The sequence below is a fragment of the Procambarus clarkii genome, chromosome 35 (genome assembly GCF_040958095.1).
Source record: "Procambarus clarkii isolate CNS0578487 chromosome 35, FALCON_Pclarkii_2.0, whole genome shotgun sequence".
NCBI lineage: Eukaryota > Metazoa > Arthropoda > Malacostraca > Decapoda > Cambaridae > Procambarus > Procambarus clarkii.
Genome location: NC_091184.1, coordinates 10,085,191 through 10,112,732, shown reverse-complemented (window position 1 = coordinate 10,112,732; position 27,542 = coordinate 10,085,191). Strand labels below are relative to the sequence as shown.

The 27,542-nt window shown below is 41.6% G+C and overlaps 1 non-coding gene across 1 annotated transcript; it reads left to right on the top strand.

Annotated features, from left to right (window-relative positions):
* Positions 1-1,134: 1,134 nt before the first annotated feature.
* On the top strand, positions 1,135-1,208 carry TRNAN-GUU (transfer RNA asparagine (anticodon GUU)). Its single transcript has one exon. It is a non-coding gene; the product is annotated as a tRNA-Asn (tRNA).
* Positions 1,209-27,542: the final 26,334 nt, after the last annotated feature.

Genomic DNA, 27,542 nt, shown 5'->3' with positions numbered 1-27,542 from the left:
TCTGAAGCTGAGGCCTCTATGCTTGATACAGCAGTCCAAATGTGGCCGCACCAGAGATGTTTACAGTTCAATAACTTCATTTGCCATGAAGTCAAAGGTTCGTTTCACTATTCCTACGGTTTGGTTGACTTTCTTATTAGAGTTCCCAATTGTTGAGAAACTTTCAATGACTGGTCACCGTGCATGCAGTAGTATATGCAGTCCCCGTGGCGCAGTGGTGAAACTCTAGCCCGGCAATTCGCGAGCAATTTAGTCTGGGTTCGTATCCTGGCCGAGGAGGATTGACTAGGTTCCAATTCTTAACAGTACGCCTCTCTTCATCCAGCAGTGAAACGATTTGACGGGTCGTATTCCGGGGTTATTAATTAAGATTAATATTAATCTTAGGACTTAGCCGTATTAGGATATAGGACCTGGCCGAAACGCTATGCGTGCTAGTGGCTTTACAAGAATGTAAAAAACTGGTGGACCATCCAAATAGTAGGCGTCCATCTGTCTCAGGAGACTATGGAGTTCCGTTCTGGTTGTCGGTCTGGAGTGGCCTCACCAGGGCACAAAGCCAGGGTAGGTTGATACGGGGGGAGAAGCTGTCACCCATGCAGCAGGTCCCCCTCTCCACAGCACAGAACGTCTCAATTGGAAAGGCAAACGCCAATAAGACAGGTTCCAGCGCCGTCGCAGGAACTGTCAGTAAGAGGTTGAAGGCAACAAGGAACTGCCTCCAGGGGGCTCCAGCTCCGGAGTTAACCTCGAAGTTGGTACAAGAAGGCACAGGGACTCCAACCCCAGAGTCTTATTTGTTGTTGTTACTCTTTTTTGTGGGGGGAAAGGAGGAAAATTAGGGAAGAAAGAAAAGGAGGAAACTTAGGAAAAATGGGGGAGCCATTGACAAGCTGCCGGCTTCCCGTCTCCGTCGTGACCACTAGACACAAGGTTACTTAGGCATTAGAACACTATAGGAATTATCATCATCAGGAAAAGATCAAGGCAAATGGGGGGACCTTCGACAAGCCGCCGGCCTCCTGTCCTCATCGAGGCCACTATTAGTATCTCTCAAGTAAACTCAGATAATTATCACACTTCGATATCTAAGTATTTGCGCCTTATTACAAATTTGTTTAGTCCGTCCCTCGAGCCTCCGTGGCACAATTGGTTAGCGCGTTCGGCTGTTAACCGAAAGGTTGGTGGTTCGAGCCCACCCGGGGGCGATTATTTAGGCCAACTCTAGGGGTTGACCTCAGACAAGACCGACATAACACACTTGACAGCGATGTCACACTTGGCCCCGTGATCCAGCCCGTCCTTCTCAAGTCTCCCAACGTCAACAAACTCTCGCGCGTAAGTGACCTTATCCTAACACAACAGAGAACGGCACAGTATGTCAACGTCGCGACCCATCCTCCTGTTTACACAGTAGTTGTTGTATATGCTCCATAGTACAAACGTTGACGTACTAAGTCATTACATAATAGTACTTACTAATCACTTTATAGTCTGAAGTCTTAATTATAGTCTTAATTATAGACTCTTTATAGTCGTAAGTGAAGTATATAGTACTAATCACTTTATAGTCTAAATTCTTAATTATAGACTCTATATAGTCGGAAGTGAAGTATATAGCACTAATCACTTTATAGTCTGAACAAATAAAGCTAAAAAAAAAACATATGTTCCTAGGTCTAGTATAGCACACATATATGTACGATATTACGCTACGCTACGCTACGAGACCAACGTGATCACGCTGCGCTCCTCACTCTAAGCTGTATATCAGCCCTTATACTATTGCCAGATGATGTAGACCGCCACCCACAGGCAGCTAAGTACATGGAGTCCTAGCATGTTATAGCAAAACCAAAGTAACCGACCAAAATCAACTCATTCCATCTCAATTAAGTTTCAAAACATTCCTCTACGGCTGTGAGTACCAGTGCATGCTGCCGCCACCGCGCTGCCTGACGCAAGTTTCTTCACAATATATACCCCCAGTCCATTCTAACCAATCATGTCTCCTAAACATGGGGCTGTGCAGAGAAAGAAGGACAACAAACCCCTTAACAAGGCAACCATCCCGGCCAACTCAAACAATATTCGTGTTTCTCCGTCTGGAAGCTCTGGGGTCCAGGGCAGCGGTGCTGCCCTCCCCTCCACCCCTTTGAGCAAGGGAGCAGAGACATCTCAACCCTCTCCTATGGACATGCTAGCATCCCACTATAAGCAACTCAAGCGAGCTTCCGGTCCCTCACCGGAATTCTATAACTGGGCCGAGAATCAGTGGTTCAAAAGTTGTGCCAAGTCCTCGAGTCTCAAAATGCTATCATCTTGAGTCTTCTAAATGAGAATCTAGCGATCCGCGCTAATCTTCCAACAACAAACAACAAGAAATAACCCTCCTCCGCGAGGAAATTAGAAACTGCAAGGCAAGCCAAGACCCAACTACAGCATGATTTAAATGATCTCCGTGAGGAAAGCAACCTTCTGAAAACTGATGAAGCCATTAAAAACAGGAGGAAGCCCTCAACAAAATGACTGCATGTATCAGTACATTTTCAGCCCAGCGTTCTGTCTCACAGGATGAACAAGACCAGCAAAAAGCTGCTAGACTCTGTTATAGTGTCGTCCCAAGATATACCTGTGGAACATGATGGTGAAACACTGTGTCGAAATAGCTCTGGATCTCATAAAAGACAAAATTGCAGCTCATTCTAAACAAATCTGACGTTATTGCTGCCTATAGAGTAGGCAAAAGAATCCATCAAGTCAAAACCAACGAAAATTCGCATGAAGCTGTCTTCCCAGTTCACTAAATCCAATCTAGTCAGGACAGCTGTAGCCCAACGGAAGGGATTATACATCAACGAGTGCTTGACTAGGAACAGACAGCACCTCCTCTACCGCCTGCGTCAAATCCGTCAAAAAAAACCCAGATGCGATTCATCAGTGCTTCGTTAGAGATGGACTGATAAAGGTGAGAAAAACCGCAGAGGGCAAAATGTTCACAATTACTAAAGAAGAGAACCTCAACGCTTTCCTCTCCCAATGTGGTCTGTCTCAGCTCATTATCACTCCCAGTGAATTAACTTAATTAACCCCCTGTCAACTAGTGGGGCTAGGTTTCCTAAGTCTCATTGTTTCATTTTCTGACTTAATTTTTAACTTACTCTTAACTAGTCATTTACTGAAATTATTTAATTGAGTGCATAAATAGTTCTTCAGGTCTTATTAATTATACAGTCATTACTGAACTATTTATAGTTAATAATCATTAGCTTAAATTTGCCTATGCTTATTATTCAACTTTTCTTTGATTTCATTTATTACCTAGGTTGCCTAGCCTCGCATGCTCCCTTACTCCATTGTACCCCTGGCTTTGCCTGTATCTCAAATTGCAAATTGTTACTTACAGTGTACCTGAGAGTACTTGTAAGCAATCTACCTCATTTTTTATTTTTGCTCAATTTGTTTTTGTATTGCTTAGTCTTGTTTATATTTTTGTTTTGTATTTCTATATCTTGTGTTTTGTATAGTCCATGTTTATATGTTTTTTCGTTAATCTCATTTATTACCTAGGTTGCCTAGCCTAGCCATACTCCCTTACTCCATTGTACCCCTGTAAGCCCCTTTTGAGTTTGCTTTGTTCTGTATTGTGTACATCTTTTTCCCTATTTTATAGCTTATTTCTACCTTGTTATTTGCCTTTCTTCCCTTGTTTTTCCTGCAATCAGCTTTTTTTATGCAGACAAGTATAGACCCTGAACTTAACCTCTTATCCACTATCTATGACAATTATCACTTTAATGATCTAAATTGCAGATATTTTGCAGCACATGATGTAAACAATGTATTAACTCATAATCACAATATCTCTGTAATCAATTTGAACGTTAGATCCCTAGGTAAACACTTCGATGATGTTAGTGCCTTGATTGAAGCTATTGATAACAAATTCTCTTTTATTATACTTACTGAAACATGGTTGAAAGAGGATACTACTCAGCTCTTTAACATGCCTAACTACTCAGCAATTCACAACTGTCGTCAAATTCAGAGAGGTGGTGGCACTGCTCTTTACTACCACCAAGAACTAACATGCTTAAAAGAAATTAGAACCAGAGACTGCTATGGGGAGTATATCTTCGCCAGCTTCAGAGTCAAGGGTGCCGAGTCTGTCCTGACTGTGGGTGCAGTTTATAGAATTCCTAACACTGATGTGTCCGAATTCAACTCTAACCTTAGAAATCTAATACTTGATAACAGACTGAACAAAAACCAACTAATTATCGCAGGGGACTTTAATATTGACCTCTGCGAGCCTGAACACCCCACTGCTGTTAGCTTCCTCAACTGTATGAATTCCTGCTTCCTCATACCCTTAATCACTAGACCTACTAGAATCACTGATAGCACTGCCACTGACGCTCGATCACATCTGGACAAACATAACCTCTCCGCTTACTTCAGGTATAATCACCGATAGCACTACAGATCATTACCCCACATTTCTCTTAACTAACATTAGCAAACCACCTCTAGAGACAAGGGAGTTAAGCTTTAGGCTGCACAATGAAACTGCTATAAACAATTTTATAACTGCTGCTGATAATGTCAACTGGGAGTCCGAGTTAGGTAACATAGTGGACATCAACCTAGCAGTGCAATCTTTTCTTCAAAAAACTCTTAGCCTTTATAATACCCACTGTCCTATGCTTACAAAACAAGTCACAACCAAAAGGCTTAACAATCCCTGGCTTACAAAGGGAATACTTAAATCCATTAATAAAAAACATGACCTTGAGAAGAAGTATAGGTTAGGAATTGTCTCCAAAGAATTCTCAAAGAATTACTCATTATTGCTGTCTAAGATAATTAGACGAGCCAAAACTAAATACTACGAAGATAAATTTACCCAAATAAAGAGCAACATTAAACAAACTTGGAGAACAATTTCTCAAATATTGGGATCAAAGAAGCCTTTAAATAACAAACCGACTCTCCTGTCTAATAACGATGCTCAGCTTTCAGCCTCTGATTCTGCTACTGAGTTCAATAGGTTCTTCTCTTCCATTGGTTCATCCCTTGCAAATGATATTCCATCTTCCAGTACAGACATTAATGACTATCTTTCAGGTAACTATCCACAGTCTCTGTACCTAAAGCCTATTAATTCCACTGACGTCAATGAGATAATCCTTTCCCTTAAAACCAAGTCTGGTGCCCTTGAGGAGATACCTACTTTAATTTACAAAAAAGCCTCCAGATCTTTAGCCCCTGCTATTGCTTTGCTCTTCAACAAGTCACTTGAACTCCAAACCTTCCCAGATATTCTAAAAAAAGCGAGAGTAACGCCTGTCCACAAATGTGGTAATCTCACAGATGTTAACAACTACAGACCTATATCTATCCTGCCAAACTTGTCAAAAATTTTTGAAAAACTAATCTATAAGCAGCTTTACTCATATCTAGCCAAACTCAATATACTTAGCCCTTGCCAATATGGTTCAGACCCAAAAAAAGCACTAACGATGCACTTATTAGTATGCTTAACTCGATTCATACAGCTCTTGACAAAAATGAGTTCTCTGTTGGGTTGTTTGTGGACCTGCGTAAAGCTTTTGACACTGTCAACCACCAAAACCTTCTTCTTAAATTACATCATTATGGAGTCAGAGGACACTCCCTACAATACCTCAAATCCTACCTTACTGACAGGCTCCAATATGTTTCTTTGAATAATACAATTTCTCCCACCCTACCCATCAACATTGGTGTTCCCCAGGGCAGCATACTTGGCCCTCTCCTCTTTCTCATCTACATTAATGACCTTCCAAATGCCTCCCAACACCTCAAACCAATTCTATTTGCTGACAACACAACCTTCATTTACTCCAGTCCTGATCCCCTTGCTCTAAATGCCACAGTAAATACTGAGCTAAATAAAGTCCATCTGTGGCTAACTGCCAACAAACTCACCATTAACATTGACAAAACCTTTTATATTCTGTTTGGCAATAAATCCTCTAATCAAATAAATCTCAAAATAAACAATACCCAAATTTGTAACAAATTAGATGGCAAATTCCTTGGCATTCTCATTGACCACAAGCTGAATTTCCAGGGACACATTCTAAACATCAAAAAAAGTTTCAAAAAACTGTGGGCATTCTTTCTAAGATCAGATATTATGTACCACGCCCTGCCCTGGTGACTCTCTATTACTCCCTTATCTATCCATATCTCAACTATGGTATTTGTGCTTGGGGCTCTACTACCCAAAATCACTTACGTCCTCTAATTACTCAACACAAAGCTGCTATTAGGACAATATCCAATTCTGGCCCCAGACATCACTCGGTACCCCTATTTAAATCTCTGAATATGTTAGACATTAAGTCACTGCACATTCTCTCATGTGTATTATACATATATAAAACGCTAAACTATAATGCCAATCCTGATCTCAAAAGCTTCATAGAAGGTTGTAACAGAACCCATGAGCACCACACCAGAAATAAATACAGTTTTGATATTCCCAGAGTACGACTTAATCAAACTAGAAATGCTCTACAAATCAAGGGGCCCAGAATGTGGAATGACCTTCCCAACCATGTTAAAGACTGTACCTCTCTCAACCAGTTTAAGTTAAAAGCGAAGCTATACCTAATAAATTCCCTGTAACCTACCTTACCCTTCTATTGTCAACCAATGTCTGTTTTTTTTCTCTAAAGAGCGCTGTTTGTCGACATAATTGTATTTGTGCTGCTTTTTCATCTATGTTTTCATTTCTTGTTTTCATTCTACTCATTATGCTCAATTAGTATTAAGCTTGTCATTTAAGTTTATCATGCCCGAAACGCTTTGCGTAATAGTGGCTTTAGGCATTGTATGTACTAGCTATACCTATAAGTCAAACAATCCTTGTAAATATTTATTGTATGTATGTACCTTACCTAAATAAAATTGTATTGTATTGTATTGTATTGTATATTAGGCCTCATATTGCGCGTATTATGCCTAGGAAGGTTCAGATGGTTAAGGTTGTCTTTGCAACATAAATATAAAACCTTTTCCGGTTTGTCTAAATTCAATAGTACAAATTTCTACTTTCTAATTGCGTTGTACGTCGATATATTAACTTTGGTCCTCATCGTTACTATAAGTACTACCAACACAAGAGGATGGGCTGCAGTTTCACGAGCCGCTACCATTTTCCAGTACGACAATTGTTGGTCTTGGGAAGAGTATTCGTCAAAAGGCGCCGTTCTATTATGAGGCCGGGTTGAACATCTACATACCGAGTTTTGGCGGCATAACACAACAATTTAGAAAATAATATATAATTGTAACAGCCTCCCAGTTCTTTGGAGCTCATCAACTGTTTAATATGTGTAAAGTCGCCAAAGATTGAGATAACATGTTCGTAAGTACTTGCGTAACTGACTGATGAATCTCGGTCCAGACACTAAATATAATTCTTATGCTTGGAATGTTTACATGCAAGAAGAGTTGCTATAGACCTCAACAAACACGACAGATCAGCCTCCAGGGCTGAGTGGATCCCATACTTATCCTGTAGACCCCATGTATACCTATCCTGTGAGCGTTAGTGCCTCCAATACATGTCCTGTTCATGAGTGGTAGTGAACCCATACCCATCGTGTGCAGCAGTGATCACATACCCATGCTATGATGTATGTCATACGCAGCTGGCTGTGCACAGTAACCATGATGTGCGCATCACATGCGCAAGATCAGTACGTACTGGTGCGTTACTGCGCAGAAACAATGATACTTTTATTTATGAAGAAAATAATACCAATTATAATATTATAAAATATGTATAAAATGTATCATCCAAATAACACCAGCAGCAGAGTGGCGCAGTGGAAGTGTGCTGGGCCCATAACCCAGAGGTCCGTAGATCGTAACTACGCTCTGCTACGAAGTTGTTTTAATGTATTAATAATGTTTTTCCATTACAAATGTAGGTATAGCAGTGTCTTGCTACCCCCTTCAATATAAGTAATTACAAAGTATAGGTTGAGCTAGCTATATGTTAAAAATAAAGGCACAATAACGAATGTGGGAGATTTGTACCTGAATTTACCTGTCCCTAGTGTCCTCGTCGGATAGTAGAAGCCATCGGCTTGTCAAAGATCCCCCCCTCCTCCCCCCATGGTAAATGAGGATTTTTTCTGTTTGGATTTTGAACTGAAGTAATGTCTTGGTATTTAGCGACTTCGCCGGTTAGACAATTCCATGGGATAACCCTAGGTTATAAATAAATAAATAAATAAATAAATGTTTATTCAGGTAAGGTACATACATACAAGAGGTCATACAAAAATCGATAGATTTATAGATAGAGCTAGTACATACAATGCCTAAAGCCACTATTACGCAAACGTTTCGGGCTGGAAAAACATTAAAGACTAAAACTTAATACTAATTGAGATTAAAGTATAAAATGTGTTGAGAACAATTAAAAATAAAAAAGGGGGAAACTTGGCTGAAAAAGCAGCACAAATACAATTAGGTCGACAAACAGTGTTGTTTGAAATCACCTAGAATGATGTGATTTTTGTTGAGATGTTATGTATGATAAGATTCCTTATCATAAATAAGTTATTAAGATCACTCTCCTCACTAAGCACCACAGTGGCTAGTCTCTTCCACCAGCCAACCCCCGGGTACGACGATTCCTCAACCCTTCCACGTCACAGGCAGACTAACACTCTCAGCAGTGTTCGTCCGGGGGCAACTCACAGCTTCTTCAGGAAACACATGGAGAGACTATGGCTGCCTTGGGTAGACTGATCCATCGTCCAATACAGCAGTCCCAGGTCGACTCTGTAATCAGACACGTCATTAGTGTTGGGGACACTCTAGGGCACCTCACTTACAGGCTTAGACACAAACGTTCACCTATCCACTCCATAGATGGCATTGCTGTCTAAGCGCCACCTCACCAGAGGTCAGCAGCGGCTATGTTACGAGCTGATTAAGATGGGAATCCAGCCCCTGTGGCCGGTATATCCCATCCTCACAAGATATCATCGTCCATATGGAGGGGGTTTCGGGAGCTGAACCACAGATGGCGTTGTCATCACCGCTCCGTGCTCGGACGCTGGACTCGGGTCCGTAACACTGCCAAACTTGTCAAACAAATTTGAAAAACTAATCTATAAGCAGCTTTATTCTTATCTAGCCAAACACAATATACTTAGCCCTTGCCAATATTGCTTCAGACCCAAAAAAAAGCACTAACGATGCACTTATTAGTATGCTTAACTCGATTCATACAGCTCTTGATAAAAATGAGTTCCCTGTTGGGTTATTTGTGGACCTGCGTAAGGCTTTTGACACTGTCAACCACCAAAACCTTCTTCTTAAATTACATCATTATGGAGTCAGAGGACACTCCCTACAATACCTCAAATCCTACCTTACTGACAGGCTCCAGTATGTTTCTGTGAATAATTCAATTTCTCACACCCTACCCATCAACATTGGTGTTCCTCAGGGCAGCATACTTGGCCCTCTCCTCTTTCTCATCTACATTAATGACCTTCCAAATGCCTCCCAACACCTCAAACCAATTCTATTTGCTGACGACGCAACCTTCATTTACTCCAGTCCTGACCCCCTTGCTCTAAATGCCACAGTAAATACTGAGCTAAATAAAGTCCATCTTTGGCTAACTGCCAACAAACTCACCCTTAACATTGACAAAACTTTCTATATTCTGTTTGGCAATAAATCCTCTAATCAAATAAATCTCAAAATAAACAATACCCAAATTTGTAACAAATTAGATGGCAAATTCCTTGGCATTCTCATTGACCACAAGCTGAATTTCCAGGGATACATTCTAAATATATCAAAAAAAGTTTAGAAAACTGTTGGCATTCTTTCTAAGATCAGATATTATGTACCCCGCCATGCCCTGGTGACTCTCTATTACTCCCTCATCTATCCTTATCTCAACTATGGTATTTGTGCTTGGGGCTCTACTACCCAAAATCATTTACGTCCTCTAATTACTCAACACAAAGCTGCTATTAGGACAATATCCAACTCTGGCCCCAGACATCACTCGGTACCCCTACTCAAATCTCTGAATATGTTAGACATTAAGTCACTGCACATTCTCTCATGAGTATTATACATATATAAAACGCTAAACTGTAATGCCAATCCTGACCTCAAAAGCTTCATAGAAGGTTGTAACAGAACCCATGAGCACCACACCAGAAATAAATACAGTTTTGATATTCCTAGAGTACGACTTAATCAAACTAGAAATGCTCTACAAATCAAGGGACCCAGATTGTGGAATGACCTTCCCAACCATGTTAAAGTTGACTTGACTTGACTTGACCATCAAGTTGACTATTTCCTTAACAGCATGAACTCCTGTATGCTAATCCCCACAATCACCAAACCTACCCGAGTCACTCAAACATCAGCCACTACCTTGGATCACATATGGACAAACATAACAGCTCCCCTTGTATCTGGTATAATCTACGACAGAACAACTGACCACTATCCTACCTTTCTCATAGCGAACATGGACATAACACCACCAAAAAACAAGAAACTTTCACTTAGGCTACACAGTGAATCAGCTTTAGGCAATCTTACAGATGCACTTCACAATATTAACTGGGATTCAAATCAAAATCAAAATCAAAATGTTTATTTAGGTAAGGTACATACATGAAAGAGATTTTACAAAGAGTGGTGGATTTATAGTTAGGGCTAGTACATACAATGCCTAAAGCCACTATTACGCAAAGCGTTTCGGGCATAAAAAACTTAAATGACTAAAGCTTAATACTAATAGAGCATAAAGAGTAAAATGAAAACATGGAAAGAAAACATAGCTGAAAAAGCAGCACAAATACAATTCTGTCGACAAACAGCGCTCTTTAAAAAAAAAAACAGACATTGGATGACATTAGAGGGGTAAGGTAGGTTACAGGGAATTTATTAGGTATAGCTTCGTTTTAATCTTAAACTGATTGAGAGAGGTACAGTCTTTAACATGGTTGGGAAGGTCATTCCACAATCTGGGTCCCTTGATTTGTAGAGCATTTCTAGTTTGATTAAGTCGTACTCTGGGAATATCAAAACTGTATTTATTTCTGGTGTGGTGCTCATGGGTTCTGTTACAACCTTCTATGAAGCCTTTGAGGTCAGGATTGGCATTACAGTTTAGCATTTTATATATGTATAATACACATGAGAGAATGTGCAGTGACTTAATGTCTAACATATTCAGAGATTTGAGTAGGGGTACCAAGTGATGTCTGGGGCCAGAGTTGGATATTGTCCTAATAGCAGCTTTGTGTTGAGTAATTAGAGGACGTAAATGATTTTGGGTAGTAGAACCCCAAGCACAAATACCATAGTTGAGATATGGATATTCTGAATTCAATAATACCCATGATATAAATTCATTAGCTAATCTCTTCCTCTCCAAAACTCTAAGCCTCTACAACCTTCATTGTCCCCTTCTTACCAAGCAAGTAACTGACAAAAGATTAAACAATCCATGGCTCACAAGTGGCATTCTCAACTCAATCAACAAGAAACATGAATATGAAAAAAAACGTAGGATTGGCCTAGTTTCAAAGGAAGTAGCTAAAAGGTACTCATCAATGCTTACCAGTATCATAAGAAAGGCAAAACTTGCATATTATGTGAATAGATTCAATGAAGCAAAAGGCAACATGAAAAGCACTTGGAAAACAATCTCTAGTATCCTAGGAACTAAACAACACTCACATAACCAAATAAAACTCTACAAGAATGGGGATATACCGTCAACTGATTTAGAAATGGCAAATGAATTTAATAGTTTCTTTTCATCGGTTGGTGCTAATCTTGCCAGTAAAATCCCACAGACTCAGACACATATTAACACATATCTCTCAGGCAGCTATCCAAACTCTCTTCTCCTTTCACCAATCAGCCCGGAAGATGTTGTGTCCATCATACACTCTCTAAAAACCAAGGCAGGGAACACCAGTGAAATTCCGTCCATTGTGTACAAGAGAGCCTCCAATGCTCTTGCCCCACCCATAGCACTACTGTTCAACAAATCTATAGAGTGTCACACCTTCCCTGATATCCTCAAAAAAGCAGGAGTAACGCCAGTCCATAAAAAAGGCAATCCGGCGGACATAAACAATTATAGACCAATATCAAATCTACCCATTCTATCAAAAATATTTGAAAAAATTATTTACAAACAGCTCTATTCCTACCTCGTAAAATTCGACATACTCAGCCCCTGCCAGTTTGGCTTCCGGTCCCAAAAGAGCACCAACGATGCAATCATTAGTCTCCTTGACGTTAACTACTCAGCCCTTGACAAAAATGAGTTTCCGGTTGGACTCTTCATTGACCTAAGAAAAGCCTTTGATACTGTTAATCACAACTACCTCTTACTTAAACTCCAGCATTATGGAATCCTTGCCCTTGACTACATCCGATCCTATCTTAGTGACAGATACCAATATGTAACCATCAATGATACAACTTCTTCCACTCTACCAATTACCGTTGGAGTGCCACAGGGCAGCATCTTAGGACCTCTTCTATTTCTTATATATATAAACGATCTGCCTAATGTCTCTAATATTCTCAAACCTATATTGTTTGCTGACGATACTACCCTTATCTATTCAAACCTCAACCCACATACACTAAATAATGTTGTGAATAATGAATTAAAAAAAGTCCACTTATGGATGTCAACGAACAAACTAACATTAAACATCGAAAAGACTTACTACATCTTATTTGGAAGTAAATCATCAAATGCAATTCAGCTACAGATAGACAACATTAACATCAGTAATAAAAATGATGGCAAGTTTCTTGGCCTATTCCTAGACAAGAGACTCAACTTCAGCACCCACATTCAACACATAACTAAGAAAGTCTCTAAGACAGTTGGTATACTCTCTAAAATCAGATATTATGTTCCTAACGCTGCTCTCCTCTCACTATATTATGCACTAATCTACCCCTATCTTAATTATGGTATCTGTGCATGGGGGTCTACCACTGCAAACCACCTTAAGCCCATCATCACACAGCAAAAATCTGCTATCAGAATAATAACTAACTCTGTTTTCAGACAACACTCAGCTCCCTTGTTTAAATCCCCAAAACTTGCTAAATATTAACTCCCTCCACACATTCTCTTGTGTCAACTACATTTACAAAACCCTGTTCTTAAATGCAAACCATGCTCTGAAACTCTCCCTGGACAGATGTAATAGGACCCATTATCACCACACTAGAAATAAATATCTCTTTGATATCCCCAGGGTCAAACTTAATCTGTGTAAACACTCTATGCAAATTAAGGGACCTAGTCTATGGAACTCACTCCCTAGTGAATTGAAAAACTGTAAAACTTTTGCCTTATTTAAAAGCAAAACCAAAAAGTACCTAACTTCATCTTCTTAGTTTCCTACACTGAGCTTTAAATTTGCTCTGTACCTAGTGTTACCCAATCTCCTAATTTTTATATAATATCAAACAACCTTATCATTGTGTTCATTGCTGTCTTCTTTTATGTGCTAGCCATATGCTGTATTGTGACTACCAATTTTTGTCAACTACGATTCAAGCTGTCATTGCAATCAATCTTATATTGTTTCTGCTGTATTGTGCCTACCAATTTTTTGTCAACTACCATTCAAGCTGTCATTGCAATCATTCTTAGCTACCTATGTGCTTTAATATACTGTACCTACAATTTTCTCTCATCTTCTTTTTTTTCATTTCATGTAATCTGTTATCATTTTTTTGTCTATAAATTTTGCAAGTATTTACCTCCTTAAAATTTTCTTAGAGTAAGGACCTGCCCGAAACGCTGCGTGTGCTAGTGGCTTTACAAGACTGTAATTACCATATTATGTATCCTCGCATTCCTTATGTACATTCTTGTATATGCATAAATAAATAAATAAATAAATAAATAAATGTGAGTTTTCCCCACAATTGGGAACCTAGCTTGTGGACCCCAGGTTGGGAACCTAGCTTGTGGACCCCAGGTTGGGAGCCTAGCTTGTGGACCCCAGGTTGGGAACCTAGCTTGTGGACCCCAGGTTGGGAACCTAGCTTGTGGACCCCAGGTTAGGAACCTAGCTTGTGGACCCCAGGTTGGGAACCTAGCTTGTGGACCACAGGTTGGGAACCTAGCTTGTGGACCCCAGGTTAGGAACCTAGCTTGTGGACCCCAGGTTGGGAACCTAGCTTGTGGACCCCAGGTTGGGAACCTAGCTTGTGGACCCCCAGGTTGGGAACCTAGCTTGTGGACCCCAGGTTGGGATCCTAGCTTGTGGACCCCAGGTTGGGATCCTAGCTTGTGGACCCCAGGTTAGGAACCTAGCTTGTGGACCCCAGGTTCGGAACCTAGCTTGTAGACCCCAGGTTGGGAACCTAGCTTGTGGACCCCAGGTTAGGAACCTAGCTTGTGGACCCCAGGTACGGAACCTATCTTGTGGACCCCAGGTTCGGAACCTAGCTTGTGGACCCCAGGTTCGGAACCTAGCTTGTCGACCCCAGGTTGGGAACCTAGCTTGTGGACCCCAGGTTGGGAACCTAGCTTGTGGACCCCAGGTTCGAAACCTAGCTTGTGGACCCCAGGTTGGGAACCTAGCTTGTGGACCCCAGGTTCGGAACCTAGCTTGTGGACCCCAGGTTGGGAACCTAGCTTGTGGACCCCAGGTTGGGAACCTAGCTTGTGGACCCCAGGTTAGGAACCTAGCTTGTGGACCCCAGGTTAGGAACCTAGCTTGTGGACCCCAGGTTGGGAACCTAGCTTGTGGACCCCAGGTTGGGAACCTAGCTTGTGGACCCCAGGTTCGGAACCTAGCTTGTGGACCCCAGGTTAGGAACCTAGCTTGTGGACCCCAGGTTGGGAACCTAGCTTGTGGACCCCAGGTTCGGAACCTCTGCTGTTAATGATAAAGGAACTGTCAAATACAATTCTTTAGCTCTTATATTGTCCCACAAACCACTTGCCTCACACTAAGCTTCTCTACCAGACACATGTTCTCTTTACACACACCAACAACTCTTAATGCTCGTTTTGTCTAACATACGACAAATTATAGAATAGTTATTGTAACAAGTTGGCAACTAAAACAGTCGCTGGAGCCTTCCAATCATCTCGTAAGTATTGACATCAATCTAAGTAACAAGTAATTTTCCAAACCAAAATGTATAATAATAATGTTAAATATAATAATAACTCTTAAGATGATTACAAAAAAGAAATAAAGTTTACGTCTTTAAATATATTTTATATTAGTGATATTTATGTTATTGTCGTATATAACAAAGTTAACGGGAAAAAAACAGTCGGTCTAAATAAGATCATGATATTCTTAATTTAGTATTTATATTCCATTATAACATTTTTGGGTCCTTCGTAAGGGATCAAATAGTTGTAAAATGTATTATTGTTAATATATGAATGAAATTTAGCAAAGTAATTCACTATTACGGGCCCGAATAGCTGAGTGGACAGGGCTCGGGATTCGTAGACCTAAGGTTCAGGGTTCGATCCCCGAGGGAGGTGAAAACAAATGGGCAGAGTGTCTTTCGCCCTGATGCACCTGTTCACCTAGCAGTAAATAGGTACCTGGTAGTTAGACAGCTGCTACGGGTTGCTTCCTGGGAATGACATAAGATAACCTTATGATAACCTCAAGATAACGTCATCTCAAGATAACCACCATAGCCAGTGTGTGTGTGTCTAAAAGGTCTCTATCTCTGAGTGGGAAAATATTCCTAAGAAGTTAATATTGTCTTCCATGTTTAGTGAAGTGTTACTCACCAACATTACTGATCAATGTCGGTGGTGTGGTTTAGTGAAGTGTTACTCACCAACATTACTGATCAATGTCGGTGGTATGGTTTTGTGAAGTGTTACTCACCAACATTACTGATCAATGTCGGTGGGATGGTTTAGTGAAGTGTTACTCACCAACATTACTGATCAATGTCGGTGGTATGGTTTTGTGAAGTGTTACTCACCAACATTACTGATCAATGTCGGTGGGATGGTTCAGTGAAGTGTTACTCGCCAACATTACTGATCAATGTCGGTGGTATGGTTTAGTGAAGTGTTACTCGCCAACATTACTGATCAATGTCGGTGGGATGGTTTAGTGAAGTGTTACTCACCAACATTACTGATCAATGTCGGTGGGATGGTTTAGTGAAGTGTTACTCGCCAACATTACTGATCAATGTCGGTGGTATGGTTCTGATCCTTTGTAAACAAGAGGTTGTAACTTGCTGTAATGATCTCTAATTAATTGTCTTCCACCTCCAACTGATCTTATTTATACATGGTGGTACAGGTGAAGAGGACTTGTGACTCCTGTTAGCAAGGCTGACAGCTCTTCCTTCCCATTGTTCATGATAAGTCTTGTCTTCTTGTTCTCCTTAGAACACTATCTCCCAATCCTGGTACCCAATTACTTCTCGAAGAACAAAAGTGAACAGTTCCATGGGAGCTATCATCGGGAAAGCACCAAGCCATTACGACTATATAGCACTAGGAAGGGGTCAGGATTAGGGATGGGACGGGGGGAAGGAATGGTGCCCAACTGCTGGGAAGGGGGTCAGGATAAGGATTAGTGATGGAACGGAGGGAAGGAATGGTGCCTAATCACTTGGACGGTCGGGGATTGAACGTGGACCTGTATGAAGCCAGACTGTCGCTCTACCCTCCAATCATCACTCTTCACGACTCTAACCCAGACTAATTGCACCACTTATAAGAACAATTGTAACTTCGTTGTCTTAAAGGCTACTCCGCCCAACCACTTGGGCTGGACGGAAGAGCGACGGTCTCTTCATGCATGCCTGCGTTCAATCCCCGATCGTCAAAACGGTTGGGCACTAATCTAATCCCCACCCACCTCCGTTCCATCGCAAATATCTTGTCCTGACCCCTTCTAAGTGGTAGTTCCCTTCCCTTAAGGCTGTTCCAACTCTCCCACGATCATCTACTGATCTGTCACAGTAGATAAGGTGTGTGTGCTCAGTACTATTGATAAAGAGGTCAGTGTGATTTTTGACAGCAGTCCATTCACCTGGGCTCTAGGAGACTCGAACCATGGACCCCACATGTGTGAGGACAACCTCTACCAACTGGGCTATTAAGAAGTCTTAATAAGGAAAGTTTCCAGCAGCAACATCCTGCTGCCTAACTGAAATTTTCGACTTTCTTTTTAACTGACAAAATTTCCTAGTAGACAACGACACGATATTATGGAAAAAGATTCTTTTCTAGATAGATATATTAGAGTATTTACACTATAACAGGGGAAGGTTTTGGTTGTGTTCCATACATAGTTTTTGAATTAAAAACATTTAACAAGTGATTGTGAAGAAGATTTACAAAGGTGATTACAAATTTACCAAGGAGGATTACTGAAGATTAAAGTTTGATTACAAAGGAGGTACACTGCTGCTTCCTGGGGATGTGTAACAAAAAAGGAGGCCTGGTCGAGGACCGGGCCGCAGGGATGCTGAGCCCCACGACCCAGGATAATAGGTGGCGTATTGTGTCTTATCCTTAAGGTGGATAATAGGTGGCGTATTGTGTACTGTCCACGACACTGGACAATTGGTAGCGTATTGTGTCTTATCCTTAAGGTGGACAATAGGTGGCGTATTGTGTACTGTCCACGACACTGGACAATAGGTGGCGTATTGTGTCTTATCCTTAAGGTGGACAATAGGTGGCGTATTGTGTACTGTCCACGACACTGGACAATTGGTGGCGTATTGTGTCTTATTCTTAAGGTGGACAATAGGTGGCGTATTGTGTACTGTCCACGACACTGGACAATAGGTGGCGTATTGTGTACTGTCCACGACACTGGACAATAGGTGGCGTATTGTGTACTGTCCACGACACTGGACAATTGCTGGCGTATTGTGTACTGTCCACGACACTGGACAATAGGTGGCGTATTGTGTACTGTCCACGACACTGGACAATTGGTGGCGTATTGTGTACTGTCCACGACACTGGACAATTGGTGGCGTATTGTGTACTGTCCACGACACTGGACAATAGGTGGCGTATTGTGTACTGTCCACGACACTGGACAATAGGTGGTGTATTGTGTACTGTCCACGACACTGGACAATAGGTGGCGTATTGTGTACTGTCCACGACACTGGACAATTGCTGGCGTATTGTGTACTGTCCACGACACTGGACAATAGGTGGTGTATTGTGTACTGTCCACGACACTGGACAATAGGTGGCGTATTGTGTACTGTCCACGAACCTGGACAATTGCTGGCGTATTGTGTACTGTCCACGACACTGGACAATTGGTGGCGTATTTTGTACTGTGCACGACACTGGACAATTGCTGGCGTATTGTGTACTGTCCACGACACTGGACAATAGGTGGCGTATTGTGTATTGTCCACGTCACTGGAGAATAGGTGGCGTATTGTGTACTGTCCACGACACTGGTCAATTGCTGGCGTATTGTGTACTGTCCACGACACTGGACAATAGGTGGCGTATTGTGTACTGTCCACGACACTGGAGAATAGGTGGCGTATTGTGTACTGTCCACGACACTGGACAATTGGTGGCGTATTGTGTCTTATCCTTAAGGTGGATAATAGGTGGCGTATTGTGTACTGTCCACGACACTGGACAATTGGTAGCGTATTGTGTCTTATCCTTAAGGTGGACAATAGGTGGCGTATTGTGTACTGTCCACGACACTGGACAATAGGTGGCGTATTGTGTCTTATCCTTAAGGTGGACAATAGGTGGCGTATTGTGTACTGTCCACGACACTGGACAATTGGTGGCGTATTGTGTCTTATTCTTAAGGTGGACAATAGGTGGCGTATTGTGTACTGTCCACGACACTGGACAATAGGTGGCGTATTGTGTACTGTCCACGACACTGGACAATTGGTGGCGTATTGTGTACTGTCCACGACACTGGACAATAGGTGGCGTATTGTGTACTGTCCACGACACTGGACAATAGGTGGTGTATTGTGTACTGTCCACGACACTGGACAATAGGTGGCGTATTGTGTACTGTCCACGACACTGGACAATTGCTGGCGTATTGTGTACTGTCCACGACACTGGACAATAGGTGGTGTATTGTGTACTGTCCACGACACTGGACAATAGGTGGCGTATTGTGTACTGTCCACGAACCTGGACAATTGCTGGCGTATTGTGTACTGTCCACGACACTGGACAATTGGTGGCGTATTTTGTACTGTGCACGACACTGGACAATTGCTGGCGTATTGTGTACTGTCCACGACACTGGACAATAGGTGGCGTATTGTGTATTGTCCACGTCACTGGAGAATAGGTGGCGTATTGTGTACTGTCCACGACACTGGTCAATTGCTGGCGTATTGTGTACTGTCCACGACACTGGACAATAGGTGGCGTATTGTGTACTGTCCACGACACTGGAGAATAGGTGGCGTATTGTGTACTGTCCACGACACTGGACAATTGGTGGCGTATTGTGTCTTATCCTTAAGGTGGACAATAGGTGGCGTATTGTGTACTGTCCACGACACTGGACAATTGGTGGCGTATTGTGTCTTATCCTTAAGGTGGACAATAGGTGGCGTATTGTGTACTGTCCACGACACTGGACAATTGGTGGCGTATTGTGTCTTATCCTTAAGGTGGACAATAGGTGGCGTATTGTGTACTGTCCACGACACTGGACAATTGGTGGCGTATTGTGTCTTATCCTGAAGGTGGACAATAGGTGGCGTATTGTGTACTGTCCACGACACTGGACAATAGGTGGCGTATTGTGTACTGTCCACGACACTGGACAATAGGTGGCGTATTGTGTACTGTCCACGACACTGGACAATTGGTGGCGTATTGTGTACTGTCCACGACACTTGACAATTGCTGGCGTATTGTGTACTGTCCACGACACTGGACAATAGGTGGCGTATTGTGTACTGTCCACGGCACTGGACAATAGGTGGCGTATTGTGTACTGTCCACGACACTGGACAATTGCTGGCGTATTGTGTACTGTCCACGACACTGGACAATAGGTGGCGTATTGTGTACTGTCCACGACACTGGACAATTGCTGGCGTATTGTGTACTGTCCACGACACTGGACAATTGGTTGCGTAATGTGTCTTATCCTTAAAGTGGACCATAGGTTGCGTATACAATTACAAAATACAAATACAAATATTTATTCAGGTACAGTACATACATACAAGGTGAGATACAACGTTGATGGATTTATAGATAGAGCTAGTACATACAATGCCTAAAGCCACTATTACGCAAAGCGTTTCGGGCAGGAAAAACACTAAGCCAAACTTAATACTAATTGAGATTAAAGTATAAATTGTGTTGAGAAAAATAAGAAAAAATGGAAAAAAGGAGGGGGGGGGGGAGGAAACATGGCAGAAAAAAAAACAAAAATACAATTTGGTCAACAAACAGCATTGTTTAAGGTGCTGCCATCTGTGGCTTAGGTTGACATTAATAAGTTTTCTCCAAAATTGGCACCCTTACAGATAGGCTTATGTGCAGTCAGGTGTATAAGTTTCATGCAAATCGTCCGATAAAAAAAAATTTAAAAAAAAAATTGAAAAAAAATTAACTTAAATGTTTTTCTAATAAAACTAATTATAATATTTTTTTAATGTATGCTATTGTGATAGCAAAGAGTCAAAGACTTTATTATTTTCTTATGTATTTTCAACTGACATAAACGTTTGAATACCTTCTACATTTTTATTCAAATTACATGAAACTTACACCTTATATGTAAAGTGTATGTATCTAAACTCCCAACTTATGGTTTGTTCCTAAGTTCATTTATTGATTTTATAATAGCAATAAACATGACATATTTGCATAATTTTTTGGGGGAACTTTGAATATTTGTAGGATGTTTTGGAAACTCCATAAGTTACGAACCTTTATTATATGCTAATGTATCAGAAAAGTGCCATAGAATGATTATATCTGAAAGGTGTGTTGTTTTATTCAAACTTAAAAATGTGTAAAATTCGTTGAAAAAAAAAAAATTCTCCCTTGCTATTTACGCTGCAGTACTGAAACTTGGAACAATTGCCGCGCTCTTCATACACAACTAGTGAAAAAATATTAATAATAATAATAATAATAATAATAATAATAATAATTTTTATTTAGGTAAAGGTACATACATAAAGAGATTTTACAAAGTTTGTTGGCTTTATAGATAGAGCTAGTACATACAATGCGCAAAGCCACTATTACGCAAAGCGTTTCGGGCAGGAAAAAACACTAATGACTCAAGCTTAAAACTAATGGGTAAAAAGAATAAAATGTGTTGAGTACAAATAAAAATAGAGGTAAAAGAGGGGGGAACATTGTTGAAAAAGCAGCACAAATACAATTACAAATTATTAAAGAAAATTACATTCAAACAGCTTTGAATTGAAAGACAAAAAAAAACAAAAAACATAAATGGGTTGACAACAGAGGGGTAAGGTAGGTTACAGGGAATTTATTAGGTATAGTTTCGTTTTTAACTTAAACTGGTTGAGAGAGGTACAGTCTTTAACATGGTTGGGAAGGTCATTCCACATTCTGGGCCCCTTGATTTGTAGAGCATTTCTGGTTTGATTAAGTCGTACTCTAGGAATATCAAAACTGTATTTATTTCTAGTGTGGTGCTCATGGGTTCTGTTACAACCTTCTATGAAGCTTTTGAGATCAGGATTGGCATTATAGTTTAGCGTTTTATATATGTATAATACACATGAGAGAATGTGCAGTGACTTAATGTCTAACATATTCAGAGATTTGAGTAGGGGTACCGAGTGATGTCTGGGGCCAGAATTGGATATTGTCCTTATAGCAGCTTTGTGTTGAGTAATTAGAGGACGTAAGTGATTTTGGGTAGTAGAGCCCCAAGCACAAATACCATAGTTGAGATATGGATAGATAAGGGAGTAATAGAGAGTCACCAGGGCAAGGCGTGGTACATAATATCTGATCTTAGAAAGAATGCCCACAGTTTTTGAAACTTTTTTTGATATGTTTAGAATGTGTCCCTGGAAATTCAGCTTGTGGTCAATGAGAATGCCAAGGAATTTGCCATCTAATTTGTTACAAATTTGGGTATTGTTTATTTTGAGATTTATTTGATTAGAGGATTTATTGCCAAACATAATATAGAAAGTTATGTCAATGTTAAGGGTGAGTTTGTTGGCAGTTTGTTGGTGAGTTTGTTGGTATTGGTTGACATTGAACAACTTTTCCAAAACCAAAGTAATGCTTCCTGTGTATTGCTTCCTCTTGGAATATCAAATAGGTATTTGTTTCTGGTGTGGTGCTCATGGGATCTGTTACAACCTTCTAGGTAGCTTTTAAGGACAGGATTGACATTAGTTCAGCGTTTTATATATATAAAATACACATGAGAGGATGTGCAGGAACTTAATATCTAACATAATGGGAGATTTGAGTAGGGGTACCGAGTGATGTCTGGGGCCAGAGTTGGATATTGTCTTAATAGCAGCTTTGTGTTGAGTAATTAGAGGACGTAAATGATTTTGGGTAGTAGAACCCCAAGCACAAATACCATAGTTGAGATAAGGATAGATGAGGGAGTAATAGAGCGTCTCCAGGGCAGGGCGGGGTACATAATATCTGATCTTAGAAAGAATGCCAACAGTTTTTGAAACTTTTTTTGATATATGTAGAATGTGTCCCTGGAAATTCAGCTTGCGGTCAATGAGAACGCCAAGGAATTTGTCATCTACTTTGTTACAAATTTGGGTATTGTTAATCCTGAGATTTATTTGGTTTGAGGATTTATTGCCAAACAAAATATAGAAAGTTTTGTCAATATTGAGGGTGAATTTGTTGGCAGTTAGCCAGTGATGGACTTTATTTAGCTCAGTATTCACTGTGACATTTAGAGCAAGGGGGTCAGGACTGGAGTAAATGAAGGTCGTGTCGTCAGCAAAAAGAATTGGTTTGAGATGTTGGGAGGCATTTGGAAGGTCATTAATGTAGATGAGAAAGAGGAGAGGGCCAAGTATGCTGCCCTGGGGAACACCAATGTTGATGGGTAGGGTGGGAGAAATTGAATTATTCACAGAAACATACTGGAGCCTGTCAGTAAGGTAAGACTTAATGTACTGCAGGGAGTGACCTCTGACTCCATAATGTTGTAATTTAAGAAGAAGGTTTTGGTCGTTAACAGTGTCAAAAGCCTTATGCAGGTCCACAAATAACCCAACAGGGAACTCATTTTTATCAAGAGCTGTATGTATCAAGTTAATCATACTAATAAGTGCAGCGTTAGTGCTTTTTTGGGGTCTGAAGCCATATTGACAAGAGCTAAGTATATTGTGTTTGGCTAGATAAGAGTAAAGCTGCTTATAGATTAGTTTTTCAAATATTTTTGACAAGTTTGGCAGAAGTGATATAGGTCTGAAGTTGTTAACATCAGTGGGATCCCCACATTTGTGGACAGGGGTTACTCTCGCATTTTTTAGAATATCTGGAAAGGTTTGGAGTTCAATGACTTGTTGAAGAGCAATGCAATGGCAGGAGCTAAAAATCTGGAGGCTTTTTTGTAAATAAGAGTTGGTATCTCCTCAAGGGCACTAGACTTGGTTTTAAGGGAAAGGATTATGTCAGTAACATCAATGGAATTAGTAGGCATTAGGTACAGAGACTGTGGATAGTTACCTGTAAGATAGTCCTGAATATTAGTGTTATACTCAAATTGTTTGACGGTTGAAGTCTTTTTTTACACCAATTCCTCTTAAATAACAGTACAACACACACAATGATCAGTTGATACTTGCGACGATGACTGACGACGATTGCAGTAGCTTGAAACACTCACAAGACTTGATGCTGTCGGCGTTGGTGAAGGTGGTGGTGGGTGATGCAGGTCCCAAGATGGCGCGGGAAATTAAAAAATCGCTGGCGGCGAATTACTCTTCCCTCGCTGATGAAATTTCGTTCTCACTTGTAAATGTTGCGCCTTACTTTTGAAATCGTCGACCTAGAGTAGTGGCTGATAGCAGGACCCCGGACTGGCACAATAATTGATGCGTGGGTGGCAGGATAGCGGCTTATGGCGACAGCTGGAACACAAGGCGGTGTGGGTACTTGGAATTTCGTTTCCAGAAAAATAATTCTGGATCCCACTGCTGCTACCAGTATTCGTTGCCGTCTTTGGTTGAATGTTGGTTGTAGTTATACACAGCAGACACTTCAGTAGTTTTATTGAGTGAGGCAACAAGGTGTATAACTGGCCAGCCGAGGTCCTACCTACTCTGGGTCTGTGAGAATACTGCGGCCTGCTGGGAGCACGGCTGGTGACTCTCTGTCTGGGATGACGTCAGAGGCCTACTCGCCTGTGATTGGTTATGTTTCAACCGTCATACAATTTGAGTATAACATTAGTACTGGAAGATGGAATATCATTTGCAAGGGATGACCCAATGGAAGAGAAGAACCTATTGAACTAAAGAGCAGTGTCAGAGGCTGAAAGCAGACCATCATTATTGGACAGGAGTATTGGTTTGTTATTTAAAATCTTCTTTGATCCCATTATTTGTGAAATTGTGCTCCATGTTTTCTTAATATTGCCCTTTGTGTGGGTAAATTTATCTTCGTAGTACTTAATTTTGGCACTTCTAATTATTTTAGATAGCAATGATGAGTAATTCTTTGAAAATTCTTTGGAGACGATTCCTAACCTATACTTCTTCTCAAGGTCATGTTTTTTATTAATGAATTTAGGTATTCCCTTTGTAAGCCAGGGATTGTTTAGCCTTTTAGTTGTGACTTGTTTCGTTAGCATAGGACAGTGGGTGTTATAAAGGCTGAGAGTTTTTTGAAGAAAAGATTGCACTGCTAGGTTGATGTCCCATATGTTACCTAATTCGGTCTCTTAGTTGACATTAGCAGCAGCAGCTATAAAATTGCCTATTGCAGTTTCATTGTACAGCCTAAAGCTTATCTCCCTTGTCTCTAGAGGTGGTTTGTTAATGTTAGTTAAGAGAAATGTGGGGTAATGGTCTGTAGTGTTATCGGTGATTATCCCTGAAGTAAGCGGAGAGGTTATGTTGGTGCAGATGTGATCAAGAGCCGTGGCAGTACTATCAGTGATTCTAGTAGGTCTAGTGATTAAGGGTATGAGGAAGCAGGAATTCATACAGTTGAGGAAGCTGGCAGCAGTAGGGTTTTCAGGCTCGCAGAGGTCAATATTAAAGTCCCCCTGCGATAATTAGATAGCTTTGGTTCAGTCTGTTACCTTGTATTAGATTTCTAAGGTTAGAGTTGAATTCGGACACATCAGTGTTAGGAATTCTATAGACTGCTCCAACAGTCAGGACAGACTCAGCACCCTTGACTGAAACTGGCGAAGATATACTCCCCACAGCAGTCTCTAGTTCTAATTACTTTTAAGCATGCCAGTTCTTGGTTCTTCTTCCGATTTTACAGACTCAGTAAATACTGAGACGTGCACAGAGAGAGATGGCAAAGCATTTCATAATGAATGCCATCGGAGCCCACTGCTGTAGAACCACAGAGGACTAGGGCAGACTGAAGCTCAGAGAGAGAGAAGGGATCATTATAGGGAAGGCGAAGATGAGTACAGAAATTTAAAGGACGAGATTCAAGAATAGGCTTACGAAGAAGGAAGGATTGGGGAAGATGAGAACCAGAACTAACATGAAAAGTGGGAACCCAGTTCGGTAACGACCTGCAATGGGTCCGCCACAAAAACACCACGGAGGCAAAGGACCAGCGAGACATCGGGAACTTACGCGGGTAAGTTCGTAATCTTGCGAATACGCTTCCAGACCAGTGGTAGAGGAGTTTTGGACATAACGGTGGAGACATAAGACATCCAGCAAGCACGTTTAGATGAACAGATGGTCCTACGGGCCACCACACTCGCCTTTCGAAACAAAAGAAAAGACTCAACTTTCTGCCGGCGGCGATGTCTCTTCCAGGCTGCACGCTTACAGCAGACAGCCCGAGTACAGTCCACATTCCACCAGGAAACGCACTTCCGCATTCCCCAAGAGGAAGAGCAAGGAATAGAGTGGAGGGCAGCATCAAAGACAGTGTCATGAAAAAGAAGGAGGGCATGAGGGAGAGGCAGAATGGAGAGGTCGGAAATAGTAACATGGAGAGTAAAGAGGCACCAGTCACCCTCTGCAAACCGCTACTAGGGAAGGAGAGAGGAGGGTGAAAAGACAAAAAACTAACAAGGACAGGAAAATGGTCACTGCCATGGAAGCCATCAACGACCCTCCACCCAAAATCTAAAGAAAGGGATGACGAGCACAGAGAAAGATCGAGACAGGAAAGGGAGCAAGTCCGAGAGTCCAAATGAGTGGGCTCACCAGAATTAAGAGGGGACAGGGAAGAAGAGAGGAAAGGAGGCGACCCTGGGTGTTTGTCAGCACATCACCCCAAAGGGCATGACGACAATTGAAATCACCCAGCAGGAGCACAGGTTCTGGCAAGGTGTCTAGGAGGTGTTTAAGATCGGGAAGAGAAAGTGGGACAGTGGGGAGGAGATAAATGGAACAAACCACGTACCATTTACGCACAAAGACACATGCAGCAGAACAAAGGAGAGGCGAGGAAAAAAGTAAGGGGACGAAGGGAACATCTGAGTGAATCAAGAGAGCAGAAGAGTTATGGGCCCCAGCAACAGCTGGTGGGGGGGGGGTGAGAGAAGAGAATAGCCACGGAAGCGACCAGGACGAGCACCAAACATCGGCTCCTGGAGACAGACACAAAGGTGCAAAAACTGTGAAATTAGAAGTTGGAGGTCAAGGAAATTGGTGTATTATCCACGGATGTTCCACGGAAGAATAGGCATTGGCAAAAAGAGAAAGGATTGCAACAGAGATCAAAGAAGAAACAAAGGTGAAAAGAGAATACAGCACGTGAAAGAAGCACAGGGTCAGGATCAGCGAAGTCAGGGTTAGGAGGCATGGGTAAACTGAGTAAAGAAGGAGGGAAAGAAGTGGGAGGACAGACCTGAGGTGGACGAACAGGGTCTGGAGGAGGAAAAGGAAGAGGAGGAGGAGGAGGGGCAGAAAGAGGGGAACGCACCTCAGCAAGGGCAGTATCCGAGACAGAACCGGGGACTAAACAAACCCCCACAGTAGGAACAGGGAGCTCCACCACCGAAGCGGGAGGGGAAGGAACGAAAGAATCAGAGATAGGGGGTTGAGAAGAAAGCGAAGCCTTCTTACCTACCGGGAAGGAGGAAGGAGAGGAGCCAGGTTTCCGCTTCTGACTCAAAGAGACTGGTTTCCCAGCAGCAATGTACTGGGCAACAGACTCCAGCATCTCGAAAGTAGAAGAAGAGCGCGAGCAAACAACATGACCACAAGGAGAGCAATGGACATTGGCCCGCACTGTCAGGTGGCGTGGTGAGCCAAGAGACGGAGGAGAATGACGG